Source organism: Herpailurus yagouaroundi, unplaced genomic scaffold, assembly GCF_014898765.1.
Source record: "Herpailurus yagouaroundi ecotype Mexico unplaced genomic scaffold, PumYag 141, whole genome shotgun sequence".
NCBI lineage: Eukaryota > Metazoa > Chordata > Mammalia > Carnivora > Felidae > Herpailurus > Herpailurus yagouaroundi.
The window spans coordinates 14,896,593-14,907,984 of record NW_024412396.1 but is presented as its reverse complement, the minus strand read 5'-3'; the positions used below and the strand labels follow the sequence as shown (position 1 = coordinate 14,907,984).

The following is an 11,392-nucleotide window of genomic DNA, read 5'->3' as shown; positions in this document are numbered from 1 at the left end:
AGCATTACCTTGATTCCAAAACCAGGCAGAGACCTCACTAAAAAGGAGAACTATAGACCAATTTCCCTGACGAACATGGATGCAAAAACCCTCAACAAGATATTAGCCAACCGGATCCAACAATACATTGAAAAAATTACTCACCACGACCAAGTGGGATTTATACCTGGGATGCAGGGCTGGTTCAATATCCGCAAAACAATTCACATGACTCATCACATCAATAAAAGAAAGGACAAGAACCATATGATCCTCTAAATAGATGCAGAGAAAGCACTTGACAAAACACAGCATCCTTTCTTCATAAAAACCCTCAGGAAAGTAGGGATAGAAGGAGCATACCTCGAAATCATAAAAGCCATACATGAACGACCCAACGCTAATATCATCCTGAATGGGGAAAAACTGAGAGCTTTCCTCCTAAGGTCAGGAGAAAGACAGGGATGTCCACTCTCACCACTGTTATGCAACATAGTATTGGAAGTCTTGGCCTCTGCAATCAGACAACAAAAAGAAATAAAAGGCATCCAAATCGACCAGGAGGAGGTCAAACTTTCACTCTTCACGGATGACATGATACTCTATATGGAAAACCCAAAAGATTCCACCAAAAAACCTGCTAGAATTGATTCATGAATTCAGCAAAGTTGCAGAATATAATATCAACACAGATTGGTTGCATTCCTATACACCAAAAATGAAGCGACAAAAAGAGAAATCAAGGAATCGATCCCATTTACAGTTGCACCAAAACCATAAAATCCTACGAATAAATCTACCCAAAGACGTGAAAAATCTATACACTGAAAACTATAGAAAGCTTATGAAAGAAATTGAAGAAGACACAAAAAAATGGGGAAAGTTTCCATGTTCCTGTATAGGAAGAACAAATATTGTTAAAATGTTGATATTACCCAAAGCAATCTACATATTCAATGCAATCCCTATCAAAATAATGCCAGCATTCATCACAGAGCTAGAAAAAATAATCCTAAAACTTGTATGGAACCAGAAAAGACTCTGAATAGCCAAAGCGTTCTTGAAAAAGAAAACCAAAGCAGGAGGCATCACAATCCCAGACTTCAAGCTATACTACAAAGCTGTAATCATCAAGACAGTATGGTACTGGCACAAGAACAGACACTCAGATCAATGGAACAGAATAGAGTCCAGAATGGGACAGAATGGATCCAGAAATGGACCCACAAACGTATGGCCAACTAATCTTTGACAAAGCAGGAAAGAATATCCAATGGAATAAAGACAGTCTTCCCAGAAAGTGGTGCTGGGAAACTGGACAGTAACATGCACAAGAATGAACCTGGACCAGTTTCTTACACCATACACAAAAATAAACTCGAAATGAATGAAAGACCTCAGTGTACGACAGGAAGCCATCAAAATCCTTGAGGAAAAAGCAGGCAAAAACTTTCTCCTTGACCGCAGAAACTTTTTACTCAACACGTCTCTGGAGGCAAGGGAAACAAAAGCAAAAATGAACTACTGGGACCTCATCAAAATAAAAAGCTTCTGCACAGCGAAGGAAACCATCAGCAAAACTAAAAGGCAACCAATGGAATGGGAGAAGATATTTGCAAATGACATATCAGATAAAGGGTTAGTATCCAAAATCTATAAAGAACTTATCAAACCCAACACCCAGAAAACAAATAATTCAGTGAAGAAATGGGCAAAAGACATGAATAGACACTTCTCCAAAGAAGACATCCAGATGGCCAACCGACACATGAAAAAATGCTCACTCATCATCACGAAAATACAAATCAAAACCACAATGAGATACCACCTTACACCTGTCAGAATGGCTAACATGAACAACTCAGGCAGCAACAGATGTTGGCGAGGATGCGGAGAAAGAGGATCTCTTGCATTGTTGGTGGGAATACAATCTGGTGCAGCCACTCTGGAAAACAGTATGGAGGTTCCTCCAAAACCTACGACCCAGCAATTTCACTACTAGGCATTTATCCATGGGATACAGGTGTGCTATTTCGAAGGGACACATGCACCCCCATGTTTATAGCAGCACTATTAACAATAGCCAAAGTATGGAAAGAGCCCAAATGTCCATCGATGGATGAATGGATGAAGAAGATGTGGTATATATATGTATACAATGGCGTATTACTTGGCAATCAAAAAGAATGAAATCTTGCCATTGCAACTATGTGGATGGAACTGGAGGATATTATGCTAAGTGAAATTAGTCAGTCAGTGAAAGACAAAAATCATGTGACATCACTCATATGAGGACTTAAAACAGATGAACATAAGGGAAGGGGAAAAATAATATAAAAACAGGGAGAGGGACAAAACAGAAGAGACTCATAAATATGAAGAACAAACTGAGGGTTACAGGAGGGTTGTGGGAAGGGGGATGGGCTAAATGGGTAAGGGGCACTAAGGAATCTACTCCTGAAATCATTGTTGCACTATATGCTAACTAATTTGGATGTAAATTTTAAAAAATAAAAAATTAAACAACTTAAAAAAAATTAGCTTCTTCCAAATAAATGATGTGGGCTTAACTTCCAACAGCCAAAAACCGTAAACAGGAAGAGTTGGGAGAGAATTCTAGAATAAATGGTTGAATTGAACTGAATTGTACCAGAAGATGTATAAGATCAAGAATGGAAAGAAAGAGTAATATGTTGCAGAAAAAATGTGCCTGAGACTGCAGGCATCTGCCAGGCTAGAGTCTCAAGCAAGCCAGCTTCTCATTTGGAGGACTTTGTATTAAATTCTTGCAGATTTCAAGCAGAGCTCTAGAGGGCAGCAAAGACGTGGTGTCTTTGATGAAGAAGGTCACATTAAGCAATACAGGTATCAATTTTTCTTTTTCTTTTCTTTTCTCTCTTTCTTTCTTTTTTTTTTTTTGCATATAGTGCCAATTTTTGTTTTGACTGATGTTTGGGTTAAAATAGTCTAGTTTATTATAGAAATGCAAAATTTTAGGGCTTAGAAGTCTTGTAGTGTTGTCAAGTTACATATAAGGAATGGCCCCGAGGGGCTAGTGATTTTAGTAAGGTCATTTGGTTAGATAGTGTCATTTAAGACCCCATCCCACCCCCTCACATTCACACAAGGACATACACACTTATTCGAGGTTCTAGAAATTTTTTTTCTATCCTGAAATCATCTGGGTATTATGGAGGCTTGAGTTCACACACTTAACTCATATCCTATGGGGGAATAAAAGGAGTGATTGGAATTCTTAAGTCTGAAGCTGGTGGTTTTTAAGTGCTGTAATTAAACTTGGACAGAGAGATTTCTCCAGAGTCAGATCAATTTAAATTTCCTCAGCCAATACTTCCAGGCTTTGGACTCTAGGTGGCAACATAGGACCTTTCGTTTGCTTTCGGGCAGCATCAGCAATCTGGACTGATCTTTCAGGAGGAAACCTGTTTATTTGGGTTCTTCTTGACCCTGGTGGACTAACAGCACTTTCTCTTAGCTAAACTAATGATCAGAACCTGGATGCTCACTTCTTAGAATTATTTTCACTATAATCCTCTGACAATAACTATTATTTAACAGGTCATACTCTGTTATGTCATATATTTGGCAGGGTCACATCTACAGAGAAGTGCATTTTTATTGATTTTTAAACTTCACAGCTTTCGTACAGCTGCTGCCCCTCTTCACTGAGTCACCCCTGCCTCCTCCCCACTCTCCCCAGCCCACTCACAGTGTACAATTCTACCTACCCCCTTACTTTACCCTTGCACCCCCCCCCAATATTTTATTTGAGTGGAATCAGCTTTAAATGGGCATAAAGGACAATTCTGAACAAAAATAGGACTCAGAGGATGGTCTGGTAAGTTGGGAAGGGAGAGGGTGACACTTCATGCATCTGATTTCTGAATCCATAGTATTTCTAGAGTGGGGTTTCTGAAGAAATGTTCTAAAAATCACGTGGGATGTTTGGACCATACTTGGGACCTACTGGGTCCCAGTCCCTGGAGGTGGGTCTGGGAATCTGTTAAGCTCCTAAAACTAGACAGCTGCAGATTTTCTTTTGATCGGATGGTAGTGCCATTTCAATCCCATCACAGCCTCTGGTATTCTGGCCTGGTGTCTGATTTCTACTACTGAACTCGGATCCTTAAAGTTCATGAATAAAAACAGCCATCCATCTCCCAGTGCCTGCTTGTTCCTCCTTTTTCCCTAACAGTGACCTGACCCCATAGCACCTAAGTACACATGACTGGAAGGGTATTATGGAATGGAAAGGACTTGAACTTTGGAGTCATAGAGAACCATGATCAAATCTTATCTAGTGATTTAGCTTGCAGGGGCTTCAGTTTCATCAGTTAACTACAATCACACCATTGAGAGTTGACTATATTATTATTATTATTATTATTATTGTCATTATTTGTCCCTTTTCCCTATTTAAAAATTTTAAAATATGATTTTACATTACGTGATAGACAAATATATTCTCATTACAGAAACCCAAATGATATAGATGAGGTTAAAGTCCCCTTTTACCTTTTTAACCCAAAGTCCGTGCCAGGTAGGATTGTGCTGAATACTGTTTTGAAATGTGCTCTGATGTCAGATCTTAGGAATCTTTCCATACTAGTACATTTAAATCCATTTCATTCTTTTGAACTGCTGTAGAACACAGTCTTTTTTCCAGAACTACAGATTCTCAAGAAATTGTACCTACAGCTTTATATACTGTTTTTTCATTTCATATATGTGAATATTTCCCCATTTTGCTATAAATTCTGATGCTATACATCAGAAAACATGATTTTAATTATTTCATAGTTATCTAGCATATAAATATACTAAAATTAATTTAATAATTTATTTAATAATTCTGACTGTTGGATATTTAGGTTGCTTTCAATGTTTGATTATTGTTCCTTTTAAATAATTCAGTGCCCCCTTACACTGCCCATTTCCATGGCTCCCTTATTTAGGGAATATAGATACATGTATTATAACCAAGTAATTAAAGTCTTTGTAAAGTGTGTGATGGGGTCAAGGTCAATTTGTAGTTTTTTCCTTTACCTTAGGCACAAATTGCTCTATGAGAGAGAATGGGTGTTACCTCCTAACTTCTTAAACTTTTGTTGAAACTCAACTCTCCTCAGCCAAATAACTGAAGCAAAATGAAGGTATCTTTCCAGAACTGTTTACTTTGAGCAGGTGAGCATTTTCACAATTAGAAGGGAAGTTTGCAATCAGTTTCTTTAATGGAAAAAGGCACTCTTATAGAATTAATCCATGCCTGGCTCAGAGGAAGTAAGACTCTCTGAAATTGATTGGATTAAAGGGCTCCTTAAAATCAGAAATACTTGGGTACTCATCTGCTCTGCTGGGTGATTGACAGAGGTCTTCAAGCCATCATTCTTCATGGGAGGTACTTGGTGTTGAATTGTTGTGATTTCAGAGCCTCCTGGATTAGGATCAATTAAACCCATAAATAGAAATGAGTTGCCATTATTATCCCTAAAATGATACCCCAACATGTTCACCTGGCCCACTCCTGCGTCATGCAGGAGTTATAAACAGACTTGTAGCACTTGGATGGGCACAGCTAAATGCAAATGCTGGGAGTAATAGTCATGGAAAGAATGTGCTGGGTTTTAAGTGAAACATGAACTTGACTATTTTGCCCCTTTAAAAATACAAAGGGAGCAGGAGACATAGCCTCTACCCTTGAGGACATGTTAATCAAATATTACTATACTACCAACAACATTAAAAGCTCCAAACTAGAAGGCTTTATAAAGGAAATAAAATGCAATAGTGACTAATGGCAGTTGCAGATTTAAAACAACACTGAGAAGGAAATGAATAGCATTACTCCACAAAAGTAGTCTGGATATTCCAAATATTCAGTGTTTCTCCTAGAATTACAATGCTCTTTGACTCAGAAAAATTTAGATAATTTGGGGTTCAATTTATGTTGTACAATTTTCATTATTTAACATCTGCTATCTTTGGGAATGTGATTAGAAGGATGGTCCAATAGCTGAGAGGAAGCTGATCTCTCTCTTTCTGTTCCTTTGTCTCTCTCTCTCCCTTCCCCTCTGCCCCTTGACACATTCATCCGGTCCAAGGAGAAAGAAAATTAGGACTCTGGATGTATACAGCACCATCTGTCATATGTGGCATCTGTGATTTCTTAACACCTTCCATAATGCTGGGAACAGGGACTGCGGTCTCCATTTTACTGAGAGAAAGTAAGGCAGGAAAGAGTGAGTGAATGGTTTACTGGCCACCCAGCAGGACTGCAGCATAGCCAGGATTAGGGCACAGGGTTTCTGAATTCCAGAGTACTCCTCTTTGCTCTTTACCACTCTTACATTTTCGACCAAATGCTTGCACGCTTGCTTCCTGGTTAAAATAACTTATTTCACTTGCTTCTACCAGAAGCAAAAAGTTACCCTTTGGCCACCCCCTGGGTGGAACTTTGTTTTCAAGCACTCACTTCTAACTCCACAGGGCGATAAGCCACTGGGTCTCCAGGGAATTTGTGCTGGGAACCCAAGGGTGAAAGGTCATCCCCCCTCACCAACTCCTGTTCTTCCTTTGGTGAGTTGTCAGGCAGCCTCTCAACCATTGATCAATCAACCCCGACCACAGCCTGACTTCCATTCGGCTATCACAAATTCTGACAAAACAGGCATCTTCCTCCCCTACGCAGCTGGCCTCTCTCATCACCTCCGCGTTTTCTCTACCATTCTGTCCCTATCTTATCTTTCTCCTTTCAACTCCTTAAGTCTCGAAGCTGTATTGACTCTAACCTCAGGAATTAGTCACCACCCTCTGGTGACCTGTAGAAGTTTCCATGAATTCGCACTCAGCACCTCATCTAGTGTGGTCAGATCACCTTTAAATGTGGGGGTTTGTGCATATGAAATAAATAGTGGATGAATCAATAAAGACCAGAGGCTTTGTTAGAGCTGGGAAGAAATGTGGAGGTCATCTGATTCAACCAATTCATTTTTACAAATGAAGAAACTTAAAAAGAGGTTAAGTGACTCTCTTGGGTTACACAATTACTAACATAAATAGTATTAACCAGATCTTCTGACACCCAAACTGCTTTTTCCCCCATGAAACCATCCAGCTTATACTTACTATAACTCTTATTCTATATTTGTCTAATTCCATTCATTTTTTTTAATGTTAGAGATAATGGCAGTTTTGTATTTAAGAATTTACCTATTATCTCTCAGCTTTATTCATTTTTTATAATAATGTATTACATCCCATACAGTATTTTAAAAACTTAAAATTATTTCCTAAATATCAAGGTAATACATGCTTAATGTGTAAAACTCAGAAGTAGTCTATAAAGAAAAAATTATTACCCAGTTTCGCCAATAAGACATAATTATTGTTAATGTTTTAATATATTTCCTTCTAGTTTTCGTACACTTTTCATACACTTTTCATACATCATGCTGTTGGTAGAGTTTTATATTCTAGAGTGTTTGTTTGCTTAACATATCATAAGCCTCTACTGTGTCATTACAAATTCTTTGTACATGTGATATAAATAGCTACTTATAATCCTATCATTTTATGGTAACACTGTCATCTTAACCATACCCCTAACTCTGGGTGCTTGGGTTACTTTCAACTTTCCATTTTTTTTTTTTAATTTTTTAATGTTTATTTTATTTATTTTTGAGAGACAGAGAAAGACAGCATGAGCGGGAGAGGGCAGAGAGAGAGAGAGGGAGACCCAGAATATGAAGCAGGCTCCAGGCTCCGAGCTGTCAGCACAGAGCCAGACGCAGCCTGACGCGGGGCTCGAACCCACGAGCTGCGAGCTCATGACCTGAGCCGAAGTCGGACACTCAACCGACTGAGCCACCCAGGCGCCCCTCAACTTTCCATTTTTTAAGGCGATGCTTCAATGACACTTATGCATACGTATTTCTGATCTTGGAAAAAAATCCCGGAAGTGAGTCAAAAGCTATGTATATTTTTAAGGTTCCTACCAATTGCTATCCAGGTAGATGGTGCCAACTGACACACCTACCAACAGGCTTCAGAGTTCCCCTTTTAAGTATTTTTCCAAAAATAGTATCTCATTTTTATCATCAATTCAGGTTTGACTGGCCCATGGTTTAAAAGAGCTGCTGAACACCAGTTCAAAATCAAAATTGCAAACCAGACTCACAGTCCCCTCTGCAACTGTGTTTCCTTAGATTGTTCAGGCTCCATTTGGGTTAGCCCCAGCCTCACGATGTCACTGCAAAGGAAAGGTGGCAGCTCTTTTTTTTTGCTTTCTGACTGTGTATATTTTACTGTGCTAAATGTAGTTGAAAGCGATAGAGAGTGGACCATATGCTAGAAACCAGAGGTACAAGAGTTTCTAGCCTCAAATCGGTCTCAGTATAGACCAGGAGATACACCTCCCAAAGCCAGGAGGAAGGACAGAGGGATTGCTGCTGCTGTACTGGATGTCTGCACAAGGTGTGTGGATGCCCAGACCAGGCACACAGACGTCAGCCCCTGGAGGCAAGGGCAGCTTTTAAGGAGAAACAGCACTCAACCTTTATCTTCAGGGGTGGGGAGTGTGTCAGACAGAAGACCCGAGATGACAACAGTCTATGCAGATGGAATGTACTGAAGCAAACTGCACTGTGGCAAACACTGTAGAGGTCAGCCTCTGATCTCCAGCCCCTTTAGACACTTGTCATCTTGGGACGGTTACTTAACTTCTCTGTAGTTCAGATTCGTCAACTATAAAAATATCACTAAAATAAACAACTTCAGAGGACTGTGAGGAATAATGGAGAAAACTCAGGCAAAGTGCTTAGAAAACATCTTGGTACATTGTAAGAGCTCCCAAGATGTCAGATACCATTGTCGTCATCATCATCACTGAAGCAGTGAGTTCCTACGAGGAAGTGGTGGCAGATGTGGGATTGGCAGGAGAAGGGTCAGTGCACGAAGGCCTTCTATAACATTCTGAGAAGGCTATACCTTACCCTGATATCCATCATTCCCTTTGAGATGTTTGCAGTTTTGGAGTTAACTGTCTCCAGGCAGGAGGATGAACCGATAATCTCCTCAGATTCCTTGCAGCTCTGAGACAGGATTCCCACCTGAGAGCAAAAGAGTCAGTTTTTATTCTAAGCACACAATCTTACAGAACACAACTGCTTCCATTTAGCTTTGTGCCAATAACCAAAGGAAGGTATCTTCCCTGCACTGGTTAACAGTCACCTAGTGGGAATAATTCTTTTAAAAAAAAATTTTTTTTAACGCTTAATCATTTTTGAGAGATGGAGAGAGACAGAGCATAAGCAGGGGAAGAGGCAGAGAGAGAGGGAGACACAGGATCTGAAGCAGGCTCCAGGCTCTGAGCTGTCAGCACAGAGCCCTACATGGGGCTCAAACCCACGAACCGCAAGATCATGACCTGAGCTGAAGTCGGACACTTAACTGACTGAGCCACCCAGGTGCCCCAGGAATAATTCTTTTAATAATATCAAACTATTTAGTGACAGAATAAATTCCTAGGGATGGGAGAAGTGTATAAAGGACTCCCAGCCAAAAGAAAAAGATCTCGGGTATTATCACCTCTTGTGGGGCTTGATTTTACTGGAAGGAAATGTAAAACAGGAAGGACTGATTTTGTCCAGTGAATAGAGACTCTCTGCTCCCTTTTCCTCTTTTCCCTTGTAGCTTAAAACACTGCAGCATGGAGGGCAGTTGGACCACAGCAGCCCTTGCCTCCCATGTTGGGTTCATTTCTTTTTCTTTTTCTTTTTTTTTTTTTTTTAATTTTTAAGTTTATTTATTTTGAGAGAGAGAGAGAGAGAGAGAGCGAGCACAAGCAGGGGAGGGGCAGAGAGAGAGGAAGAAAGAGAGTCCTAAGTGGGCTCCAGCATGGAGGGCTCAATCTCATGAGCCATGAGATCATGACCTAAGCCTAAATCCAGAGTCCGATGCTTAACTGACTGGGCCACTCAGGCGCCCCAAGCTGGGTTCATTTTTGACTACCTGGTTGGTACATGAAGTCATCCCAGGTACTGCTCCCCTGTCCCCTCACTCCTGTCTCTCTGCCTCAATCTGCCTGTCCCCAGCTTCACACAACTCAGCTCCACTCAGCTTCTATGAAGGCAAATATGTCTCTAGAGATGCATTGTTTTCTCCATGGACAGACCGGCTGGAAGAAAGGAAATAACTGTCCCTCTGAGTGTGTACCAGTTGTCCTGGCACAAATATTATAGTGCCTCTTTTCCCTCTCCAAAGTGTCCTGTTTGGAGAGCAAGTTATATGCAAACTCTACAGTCACATGTGTATTAAACATTTATCCTATCAAGGCCAGGGACTGGGTCATTTTTTACTAGGCAATCTCCAGCACATGCCACAAATCTCCTGTACTCTCTGTAATTTAACCTTGGATAATAGTCCTGCCCCCCATAAAGGCTCTGGGACCTGAACATCAGTTTTTACATCTGTAAAGTGGAGATAATAATACTTACCTTCTAGAACTGCAAAGAAAACAAAGGGACTACTGATTTTATATTCTGGGAAGTGTAAAACATTATATAGATGTCATGTTCCAGAACTTAACATGGCAATTGTCACATGGTAAGCATTCCATAGATGCTTGTTGGTTGAATGAATAGATGAATAAACTAGTAATGATGAATTAACAACCTTTAGTGGGGAAAACGATTGATTCTCCTAAAATTGGAGCACTATACTTAGCAACCAAAACTGATTTGAAATCTTACCTTACAGCCAATCTATAGATAATATGGCAAAATGAACCTCTCCCGTAGGCTTGCTGCGAGGACTAGAAAGAAAGTAATTGAGAAATATTAGGGCAAGTGGCAAATGAAGCTGAAACACAACTAAAGGTGACATAAGGAGACAGGTCCCTATAAGTTGGCCCTTACTGTCACTTCAGGGCTGGCAGGTGACAAGAGAGGGGCAGGATGTACCCTACCTGGTTTTCTGGTAAAGCTCATAACCTCTAGACAGTACTGAGCCAGGATGGTGATTCAAGTTGGATTTCTTGATTCTTGTTTAACTTGGGAGCATAACAAGGGAAGTGCATTGCTCATACCAGTGTGGAAACGCCACTGTCGGGTGCACTTTTATGACCTGACTGGTCCCTCACTAATAGGTACCATAAAATGCTAATTCGTCTTCTTTTCTGATTGGAAAGGGAAAGTTCGATTAGAAAACAAAGCATTGAACTGAATTTGTTTTCAGCCTGAGTGTTAGAATGTATGATTCTGGAATCACAGAAGTCTGACTTCCACATCAGGTTTGATTTTTCACAGTTAGAGCTAACAAAAAGGAGATCCTGACAAAGAGGTAGGAATCTCAACTAAATACCCCTAAATACCGACTCTGCATGTGTCTCCTAACA

General features: G+C 40.2%; 1 long non-coding RNA gene across 1 annotated transcript; it reads right to left on the bottom strand.

The window, feature by feature from the left end:
* Positions 1 to 7,801: 7,801 nt before the first annotated feature.
* On the bottom strand, positions 7,802 to 11,392 carry LOC121031668 (uncharacterized). The gene is made up of 3 exons (XR_005790834.1): positions 10,749 to 11,392; positions 8,991 to 9,107; positions 7,802 to 8,248 (listed from the first exon to the last, which is right to left on the bottom strand). It is a non-coding gene; the product is annotated as an uncharacterized LOC121031668 (long non-coding RNA).